Source organism: Marmota monax, unplaced genomic scaffold, assembly GCF_021218885.2.
Source record: "Marmota monax isolate L192 unplaced genomic scaffold, Marmota_monax_Labrador192_F-V1.1 WCK01_AAM20220418_F8-fsc00006, whole genome shotgun sequence".
NCBI lineage: Eukaryota > Metazoa > Chordata > Mammalia > Rodentia > Sciuridae > Marmota > Marmota monax.
Genome location: NW_026693712.1, coordinates 18693861 through 18704546, shown reverse-complemented (window position 1 = coordinate 18704546; position 10686 = coordinate 18693861). Strand labels below are relative to the sequence as shown.

Below are 10686 nucleotides of genomic sequence, written 5' to 3'. Positions count from 1 at the left end.
CAAGGTGGCCTGCCTGGAAGTCCCAGGGTCCCTCAACGGGCACACAAATATGGTTATCCAGCTGCAGCTATAGGCAATAAGGCAGCCTACAAGCTCCAACAGCATCTTTCTTCCTTTTCTCTTTACAGATATGGACAAGGTGGGTGCGTTTGTAAGTGGGGACCAAGGTTAACCCTTTAGTTGTTCCATATAGTAAGGCTAGAACCTTGGACTTGGGAAGTATTTTTTATACCTGTTTTCTTCCTATGGCCCAGGGCCTTTGGGCCTTGTGGGTCTCTCAGTCTTTCCTGCTCCCTTCTGCTAGCACCCCACACTGAGGGTGGTACAAAGCTGAGTTTGGTTATGCCTGAGACCCTAACACTGAAGAAGGGGGCCCTTTTGCTTCTGGTGTCATTGCTTCTGAACGATCTCTATAGAAAGAATAGATTAAACTGGGTGGGGGTGCAGTGGCATATCTCTATAAATCCTAGTGACCTGGAAGGCTGAGGTAGGAGGACTGCAAGTTCAAGGCCAGCCTCAGCAACTTAGAGAGACCCTGTCTCAAAATTAAAAAAAAAAAAAAAGGCGGGGGGACTGTGGTACATCTTGTCATTTTTCTAGCCAGGCATCCCTACGACCCCACTCCACCTGCTTTCTAGCTCCTGTAGCATGGCCTCCAAGCCATGAAACATAGTCTTGGGTGGCAGGTTTGCCTACCTGCCTGACTGTCCCAACCAAGGAAGAAGCAACAAGATCTCCCCAAGCTGTGGGACTTGGAAGGGTTAAGGATAGCCCAGGACCATCTGGTACTCAACAGGAGGCAGGGTACAGAAAGCCATGGCAGCCCTGCCTGAGAACCTGGGGGCTTCTTTTCTCCCCTTGTTTGAGCACATTGAGTTCCTCCTTAAGGAAATCATAAACGTTAAACAGATTCTGTTATGTTGAACTGCATTAAAGTGTCCTAGGTGGATGCTGGGAACACAGCAAGGACAGATGATACTAGGAATACTAGGCTGGATGTAGTGGTTATAGGGGAAGCTCCCTATAGTATTAAAAAATATATATATATAGGCTGAGTGGGAGGGGTGGAGAAAACAGGACCTGGACACACACCTAGCAGAACCTAGTTTGGTACTTATCTTCCTCCTGAAACACCCTGGAGAAGGCTGCTCAGGTGTGGGAGGAGCATTTGTGAGCAGGAGTCACCACCTAGGAATACTAGGAATACTAGGCTGGATGTAGTGGATTATGTAGCCTATAATCCTAGCTACTCAGGAGGCTGAGGCAGGAGGATCACAAATTCAAGGCCAGCCTGGGCAACTTAGTAAGACCCTATCCCAAAATAAAAGAATGATTTTTTTTTTTTTTGAAAAGTGCTGGAAATGTAGCTTGGTGGTATAGTGCTTGCCTAAGCATGTGCAAGACCCTGGGTCCAATTCCCAGTACTGCCTACCCCCCACCCCACAAAATAATACTACCACTTTTTGTTCAAATGGCCTCTTTGTTTAATGCATAAATTTTATTATTTAATCCTTTAATTTGTTATTTAATCCTATTTGATTATTTAATTCTTACAACTTTCTAAGAGATATATGCTGTTGTTATCCTCATTTACATCTTAGGAAATGAAGCTCAGAGAAATGAAGTCACTTGCCCAAGGTCACACACAGCTAGACTGCCTCCAGTCTTCATACATTCTATCCCTTGTGTCCCCCCCCAAGGGGTGGGCGGGAGTGGGAGCTGAGTAGTGGAGAGAAAAGGTGGGTGCATGCTGGCTTCCACACTTCCCCCAAGTTCCTTCTGCCTCCACCCAAGCTGTCTTTCTGGCCTCTGGGAGAGTGTGGGAAGGTGAAGCTTTCCCACAACACCTATCCAATGCCCTGGGAGGAAGCAGGCAGAACCTGTCTTCCAGGCGCTATGTTGGTGGGGGACCTGGCCTGGGAAGTGGTCTCATTGGGCTTGTTGGGAGGGCTGGCCCTGGCCCTTTCTAGTGTGTCCTCTCAACTTGGCAGGGGGCAGATGGCCTGGCAGAGAGGTGACAGCTCACAACTTCTCAGATTCCCATTTTCTGGTGGCTGAGCTCCATAAACACCTGGGCTGTCTGCCTCCACTTTCCACCTTGGGCCTAGATAGTGACTCCCCACACCCCTGGCATCTGGAATGCCCATCAGCACTGAGTGCCTGTGAAACCAGAGGCACTCAGACCCCCAAATTAAACACAGCCATGTGGGCAGAGAATTTTCACTGAAGCCACTCATTTGTCCAAGGAGCTTCCCCTATAACCATACATCCCAGACTTCCCCCAGCATTGCAGAGGGGTAGCCCTAGGGAGGAGATGGGGCAGGGCGGGGACAAAGGGTGCAGAAATGTCGCAACCAGAATGTCAAGCCAGATCCCAGAGTTGCCCTCCCCTCTCCAGAGATCCCAGGCCTTGGGAGATAGATGGGAGGCATCTTATAGGGATGGCCACTTTCAGTCCTTATGGCCACCCTAAAAAGATGCTGTTATCATCTCTTTAACAGAAAAGGAAACTTGGGTCAAAATCCCTAAGTTGACAGTGGCCCCATGCTTGACTCCTTCCTGTACCACCTCCCAGTCCTTATCAACCTGTGACATGGGGATGGAGTTGAGTGGAAGGAAAGAAGGCCTAGAATATAGGGCTGAGAAGGGGCAGCCTCAGGTGTGGGAGGAGCATTTGTGAGCAGGAGTCACCACCTCCATCCACATCCACATAAATTGTGGCTCTTAAAGCTGCCAGGTGTGACCACCAATCATTTGTCCATTCTAGTTGGGCACCTGCCATATGCAGGGCTTATGTACCAGGACCCAGAGATTACGTTTCTATCCCTGGGCAGTACTCTGGAGCCAACATAATGAGTGCCACATGACATAAGGGAGGAGTTACTTAGGACAGGGAAGGGGCAGCCAGTACTGGGCTGGGGTAAGAGAGGGAGCCTTTAAAAAAAAGAGTAGAAATCAGCCAGTCAAAAGATGATGGGTGGTAAGTTTCTGGCAGAGGGAGCCAAGTGGGCCTTTGTGGGCTGCTGAGAAACGGTGGGTGCAGTAGACAGAGTCAAGAGGACAGGCCTGTGCCTAGGCAGCCCAGGAATCAGAGGCCCTGAAGGCAGGCCTGTGGGTTTCCAAGCCTAAGGAACCTGGGGCCAGACCCGCCCACAGTCTCCTTGGACCTCGCTGCGAACTGGACCGGGAACATTCCAGGCTAATCGCAGCTCAGATCGGCAGCTCCAGCTCCAGAGGCTCTGCCTCAGGACCTCCTACACCCGGGAGCCAGCTCGGGTAGGCGCAGCCTGCTGGAGTCGGGGCGGCGGGGTCCTCAGATTGACCCAACTCTCCAAAGCCTGGACAGGCTTTCCCCTGTACAGATTCTGGGAGAACTGGGTGGAGATGGAACCAGGGGCCCCACTCATGGGAGAAACACAAAGATCCCGTCTCAGGAACAGGACTTTGGAGTAATCAAAGTCAGACGGCTATTAGTGGAAAGGGCTGAAGAGCAGAATTTCAGCCCCAGCTGGGGCCCAAGCCTGCACAGTTCCCTCCACCAGGTCCAGCCCCACCAGCCCTCAGTAGCAGGGAGGACAACAGACCCCCCACTCCGGGAAAGGAGGTGTCAGAGGGCCAAAGGGACTAGATTTGTTGTTTACTCCTTGACGCTCTCCTTCCTCTGTTATGCAGGCAGCACCATGCTCTTAAGGGCAGCTCTTTTCTTAAGGGGGTGGCAGTGGGTGGGGACTTGTTTTTGTTTGTGGTACCAAGAATTGAGCCCAGGTGTTGCTCTACCTCACTGAGGCACACCCCTTACCCTTTTTTCTTTTTTGACACAGGAGCTTGCTAAGTTGCCCAGGCTGGCCTCGAACTTGTGATCCTCCTGCCTCCCCAGATGCTGGGATTATAGGTGTGCTCTACTGCACCGGGCTTTGACATACATTTTAACCACATTACTCAATGTCACCAATTTCAACCTGGGGTTTAAAAGTCAAAGACTGCCAGCCCCTTTCCTCTCTATATTAGGGAACCTCCTCCATGTCTTTGCCCCACCCTGGCTCCCGCTCTCTCCCTGGCACAGAGGAGCACATCTCTCCCTGGCACTGGAGAAGATTTAAGGCAGAGAAGAAATAAGTGGAAAAAAGGAGAAATCAGGCATCACCTTGGCCTGAGGGAATCCCCATCTCACTTCACAGGCTAGCCAGGAACCTTGCTTTCTGGGGGTCAGCAGGGTGTCATGGGTGAGGTTGGGGGTTGGTGAGTCCCCCCCTCAGCTTCCTGACAGGCCCAAGGACCTGGTGTCAGCGGCAGCAGGATCAGGCCAGAAGGAAGCACCCCACCCCCACAGATCTAGTTGACCTGCCTCTGAAGGTTGGCCCAACTCAGAGCCATCACCAGCAACAGCAGCCCCAGCAACAGCAAAGATCATTTATTGATGCTTGCTGTGTGCCCTGCCCTGGGCTCTTCGTTACCTTTTTTAATCCTCACAAACCTCATGAGTTTAACTAAACCCATTTAACTGATGAGGTAGTTGAGGCTCAGGGAAATGAAGTGACTTTCCAAGGTCACCCAGTGTATAAGTGGCAAAGACAGGATTCAAACCTGATCTGCCTGACTTCAGAGCCTGCAGATGATAGCAAAGCTGGGCCACCATTACCCCTTCCCCCACCATGCCAACTCACCCCCAAAACCAAGGCCCCTCCTGACAGCATCTTCTGCACTCTGCAACCTCTGACCTCTTCCTTTTCAAGGTCTTCCCAGCCTCCCAGCCTACCCTTCCAGAACTGGAGAGAGCAGAGCGTCCTCAGGAAAGTTCTTCGGCTTCTGCCTCCTCACATCCCAGGGCTGTTTAACTCCAGCGTCTCAAAAACAAGATTCATGGGCTGGGGTGGTGGCTCAGTGGTAGAGCGCTTGCCTAGCATGTGTGAGGCACTGAGTTTGATCCTCAGCACCGCATAAAAAATAAATAAATAAAATAAAGATATTGTGTCCATTATAGCTACAAATATATATTTTTTTTAATGGGAGTCATTTGGGTTTTCACGAAGAAGGGGACAAACCACAGGGCCAGAGTGTCCTGGCACAGGGGAAGGGGTTTAGTCCAGCTTGGTGGTTTGCCTGGGCACAGCCTGGCCAGCATCAGCCATGGTCACTTTTGTTAGGTGGGATTATTACACTGAAGGAAGAGGATAGGTGGAGGAATCCCACACAAAGATGGGTAAGGGAGGGGACATCACAAACTACAGGAGACATGGGGGAGCAGATATTTGTGGCTCAGGCTGGCCACTCATTCCAAGGTGAGTGGCCTCCGCACAGCTCCAGCTCCTGGAACTGGGTGTGCACCTGCCCTGTGATTTAATTGGCCCCCTCCCACTCCTGCCTGCTCTGACTCCATCACAACTGGTGCACCTGGCCCTGCAGGGGCCCCTGCCTGAATCCTGTACTTTAGAAGAGGAAGTGCATGCCACCTTTACCCCAGTTACAGCCATCTGTTGAATCCATTAATATATGGTTTTAACAGGAGCCCAGTGTGATGGTTTTTTGGATCTGAGGTATCCCCCCAAAACTCACATGTGAGACAAAGCAAGAAGGTTCAGAGGAGAAATGATTGGATTCTAAGAGTCTTAACCCAATCAGTGATTTAATCCCCTAATAGGGATTAACTGAGTGAGAACTGAAGTGGTAGTGAGTGGCTGGAGGAGGTGGGAATTAGGGCATGGCTTTGGGGTATATATTTTGAATCTCAAGAGTGGAGAAGCTCTGTTTCCTGATCACCATGATGTGAGCTGCTTCCTTCTGCCACCCTCTCCCGCCATGATGTTCAGCCTCACCTGGAGCCAGCCTTCTATGGACTAAGACTTCTAAAACTGTGAGTCCTCAAATAAACTTTTCCTCCTCTATAATTGTCCTGGTCATATCCCTTAGTCACAGCAGCGAAAAAGCTGACTAAAACACCCAGTTTCTTCCCAGGCAGCCACTCGTCTGCTCCTTCTTCCACCTCCAAGGAGCACAGTTTTGAAAGTCAAAGACATTTAAGTTTGAATCCAAACTCTTTCCACTTTTTACTTGTGAGTGGGGACCAAAGCAAGTTACTTAGCTTCTTGGGTCTTAGGTTTTTCATCTCTGAACTGGCTGATTCTTGGCACAGTGATGCACATCTGTAATCCCAGTGCCTCAGGAAGCTGAGGCAGGAGGATCACAAATTAGAGAACAGCCTCAGCAATTTAGCAAGAGCCCCAACCACTTAGCAAAACCCTGTCTCAAGATTTAAAAAAAAACATGTAAAAAAGGGCTGGAAATGTAGCTCAGTGGTTAAGGGCCCCTAGGTTTAATCCCCAGTTAAAAAAAAAAAAAAGCAAGTTTGAACTGGCTGATTCTTGTGATAAAAAAAAAAAATGGAAAAAAAAATAATGCTAATGTTTATCAAGTACCCACCATGTGCCAGGATGTTTCATGTATTAGCTCACTAAATATTCAGAACCACCCTGTGAGAATGGTACTGTTATATTGTCCCCATATTATAGGCAAGAAAACTGAGGCTCATTTAAGGGAGTTGCCAAAGCTGGCAACTACAGAGTTGGGATATTCCTCAACACCCTGACACCATGCTCTCAGCCACCCCAGGGTGCTGGCGGCCGGCATGGATGGGCACCATAACTACAGCTGGTTCCTTGCCCCACTTTGGGGTAGCAACCAGGAATGCTGGCCCGAGAGGCTGGTTCACTGCCCAAGGCCCTAGCCCCACCCGGGTCTCGAACCCCTGGCAGGCTTCTCCTGGAAGGCTCCATCTTCCTAAAAGGCTCTGCTTCTTCCCCCCAGGCAGGGGGGCTGAAGCCTAAAATCCTGTGGCTGTGTGCTGGTGGCCCAAATGAGGCAGCAGGTTCAGGAGGAGCTTGGGTAGTTAGGGTGTGTTCGCTTTGAATCTTCTCCCATCTGGCATTTGCCTGGCCCAGGAGGAGCCTGAGTTCCTTTGGGACATCATGGTGTTCCCTAGGAGTGGGCTGTTTTAAAGGAAGGGTCTTCTGGATAGTTCCTCTTTCTCATTCTCCAGCTCCCTCAAATCACTTCCTCAAGGAATGTCCCAGACCAGGCCCTATCCCCTATTAAAGTTAAAAACAAATGCATTTTTTTCCTGTGTTGCTTTGATCATTATCTTTACACACACACACACACACACACACACACCCAGCAGCAGAGACAGATCAGACTTCTAACCAGAGGGGAAGACCAGCCAACTGGAAAGAGGAACAGGCCCCACCAGCCACAGCTTCCTGGACCACTTCACAGGGAAGAAAAAAAAAAAAAAGACTAGAACAGCCCCAGCCCCAGACCCTCAACTGGCACCTGACTTGGGCACTTGGGCTATGGCCTCTTTGCCCAATAATGGCAATACGGCAATAATAATGACTCATATCCCTGGGTGCTCAGTGTTCCAGGCTCTGTACACACTCACATTGGCTTTTAGAGAGACAGATGACATTTTTATTACCATTTAACAGGTGAGGAGACTGAAGCCCAGAGAGGTCCTTATGTACAAAGTTGCTCAACACATGATGGGTGGAGGTGGAACTGTGAAGCCAGGTGGCCAGACCAGGTCCAGATGTCTTAATCTCAAAATTTTCTGCCGCAGGGGACATTCCTCTCTAATCGATGATCTGGGCCAAGGCCCCCAGCCCCTGCTAAATGGGCCCAGGTGTTACCTGTATTCATACATGCTGGATTCTCTGGAACTTCAGTGGACATCATTCACACATTACCTTCTCAGATTTTTATTGAACATTTACTATGTACTAGACACTGTACTTGGCACAAAAACTGACTCTGTTCCTGCTCTCTTAGAGAGTGTATTCTAGTAGAAAATAATCAGACAAATATGTGTCCTAATGCACACTGTGATATATGTGAAGAAGGAAACCTATAACTTGCTCTGGGGGAGGACGTCATGGTGGGGTGGGGGTCAGAAATACTATTTATACACCAACACAACCCGTCAATCAGATGGTTTGTTATTCCTGACCAGAGAAGCTGTCAGGGTTCCTCCTTCTGGGACTTGCTCAATAAGGGGGTTCCCCTTTCAGTTTCTTCCCCACCAAGGAAAAGTGCTACATTTACGGCCATTTTGTCATTTGCTGGGGCAAGAGCTCCTAAGATTCCAGATCTTTGTGACCTCAGAGTAAAGGATGAGGGAAGGCAAATCTAACTCGGATTTTTGTCGCTCTGGGATAAAACAGGAAAGGCAAGGTTCCCCCACGCCCTGATCAGCAACTGAGCAGCCGCCCCTTTCCTCCCTCCCGGCTCCCAGAAATGTGGTGCTCTGTTGCCACCTGGTGGAAGGAACAGATAATGCAGGGGCGGCCCGGCCGGCGCCTCCGGGGGTAGGACCCAGAATGCGGCTCCCTTTGGGCGGGGGCTAATAAGGAGGCAGGCGGTTTGGGTGACTTCCTGGCAGGGAGCGAGGGTGGAAGGGGAACTGCTGCTTGAAAGTCAACTGACTGGAGACCGACAATGGCCCCATTGTGTCCGGGGCCTTGACCTTGATTTCCTGCCACTCTCATCTCCGGAGTGGCATCTCCCGGGTCTGATTGGCCCGGAGTCGGCTCGGCGACAGTGGGCGGGCCGCGGGGCTGGACACCCGGCAGTGGGCTCTCCGAAGGCCCCCGAGACACCGAGGCTGGCCTGAGTCCCCCGGGAAACCCAGAGCGGGAGACAAGGAGCCTGTGGAAAGTCGTTTGGTGGTTTGGTCGCCCCCCTCCACCAGCAGGAGGCAGGCCCCGTGGCTCCCGGAGGGCTGCGCAGTCTGCGGGTTAAACCCGGGATCTGCAGTCCCTAAAACCCGGTTCCAAATTAGCTCTGGGATTCCTGAACACGGGCACCACCACCCCTCCTCCGCACCACACGGCTGCACAGCCCCAGTGTGAAAATTACGCAGCACGATAAAAGCTCGAGCTCCCACCTTTACCACAGCCATCCGTCCTCCTCCTCGGAGAACTATCATTGTTCGTTTAATATGTGTCCTTCCTGACCTCGCACGCTCTGCAATCTCAGGAGCTCAATGCATTTGTACACCAGTTTGCACAGAGGAAAATGTACGATTTGGTTTACTTGCTGTTCTGGACCTCAGTTTCCTAATCTGAAGATGGGAATGATGATAATTGTAGAGTTACTGAGAAGGCTACCTGAGATACTTCGTGTGGCATGCTTAGCACCTGCCATACAGTGTCTGCTAATTCTGTTGTCGTCACTGTGATGCTTACTGTCATTATCACTGGACCCCAGATCCAGTTCTGAGATCTCCATTAGTCCCCCTCCACAGACTGCTATTCCCTTCCCCACTTCTCCCTTCTAGTGAAACAGACTGTGATAAAAATCTGTGTTCCCTAATGCCTGTGTTTTTTAAAAGCTAGAAAGAGCATCTGGTGTTTTCTGCATGTTCTCCCCTTCCCTCTTCTTCCCTCCCATATTTAACCTAAATGTGACCACTCACCCCACTGCAGAGAGAAAATTCCCATCCTGTGCCAGAGGAAGAAAATGTTGAAGCATCTAGGTGCCATCTATTGGAGCTGTTGCTGGTACCCTAAGATAACCCACAGAACTCCCTCCACCGGAGACCACTAGGACATCTGAGGACCTCTCCATTGCAGAGAATGCCACAGAAAATAAGTCATGCTATGGGGATGAGACAGGGCCAAATCATTCATTCAACGAGCACTCATTTGGGCACCTGCTGTGGGCCTAGCTTACACTCCAGGGTACTCCATAGCCAGAGAATCAGTGGAACACAGCAGTTTTTCCCCCCTTGGGGGAAAACACAAGTACTGGCTAACATTTATTGGTGCCAACTATTTTATAAGATAATCAAGCAAGTCTAAGACAGGTAAGATCTTCATCCTCATGTAACTTGATTTTTTTTTTTTTTGATACCAGGGATTGAACCCAGGTACACTTAATCACTGAACCACATCCCCAGCCCTCATATATATATATTTTACAGAAAGGGTCTCACTGAATTGCTAAGTGCCTGGCTAAGTTGCTGAGGCTGGCTTGAACTTGCAATCCTCCTGTCTCACCCTCCTGAACCTCTGGGATTACAGGAATGCACCACCACGCCTAGCTGTAACTTGTTTCTTAATGGGTCTTCTGCACATGGTACTTTCTGTTTTTTTAAAGGCATAATTTATGTACATTAAAATTCAACTTTTTTAGTATATAATTCTATGAATTTTGACAAACACATATAGTTGTATATCCACCATCCTTATCAAAATATAGCACTTTTTGATCACCCCCAAAGTCTTCTCTTGCTTTTTAGTAGTCAATTCCTCCCCCCATCCCCAGTCATTGGCAACCACTAATCTGATTTCTGTTTCTGTAGTTTCACCTTTTGCAGAATGTCATCTAAATGGAAACTTACAGCGTGAAGTCTTTTGAGTCTGGGTTCTTTACTTACCATAAAGCTTCGGGGATGCATGTACATATTGGTGGTTCATCTTTCTTTCAACTTCTTATTATGAACATTTCAAATACAATAATCACCCATAAACTCAACACATAGATTCAATAATTGTTTTCATTTTGCCATTTTTTAAATGATGTATATTCACAGACACGTATTTGCTGAACTATTTGGGAGTAAGTTATAGATACTTTTGACACTTTGACCTCTAAATCTTCAAACTACATCATCTAAGAATGTGAACTTGGGAT

General features: G+C 49.3%; 1 long non-coding RNA gene across 1 annotated transcript; it reads left to right on the top strand.

Annotated features, from left to right (window-relative positions):
* The first annotated feature begins 222 nt into the window (after window positions 1–222).
* LOC124103384 (uncharacterized) lies at window positions 223–6741 on the top strand. Its single transcript, XR_009228294.1, has 3 exons — window positions 223–3276; window positions 3822–3892; window positions 4734–6741. It is a non-coding gene; the product is annotated as an uncharacterized LOC124103384 (long non-coding RNA).
* The last annotated feature ends 3945 nt before the right edge of the window (window positions 6742–10686 follow it).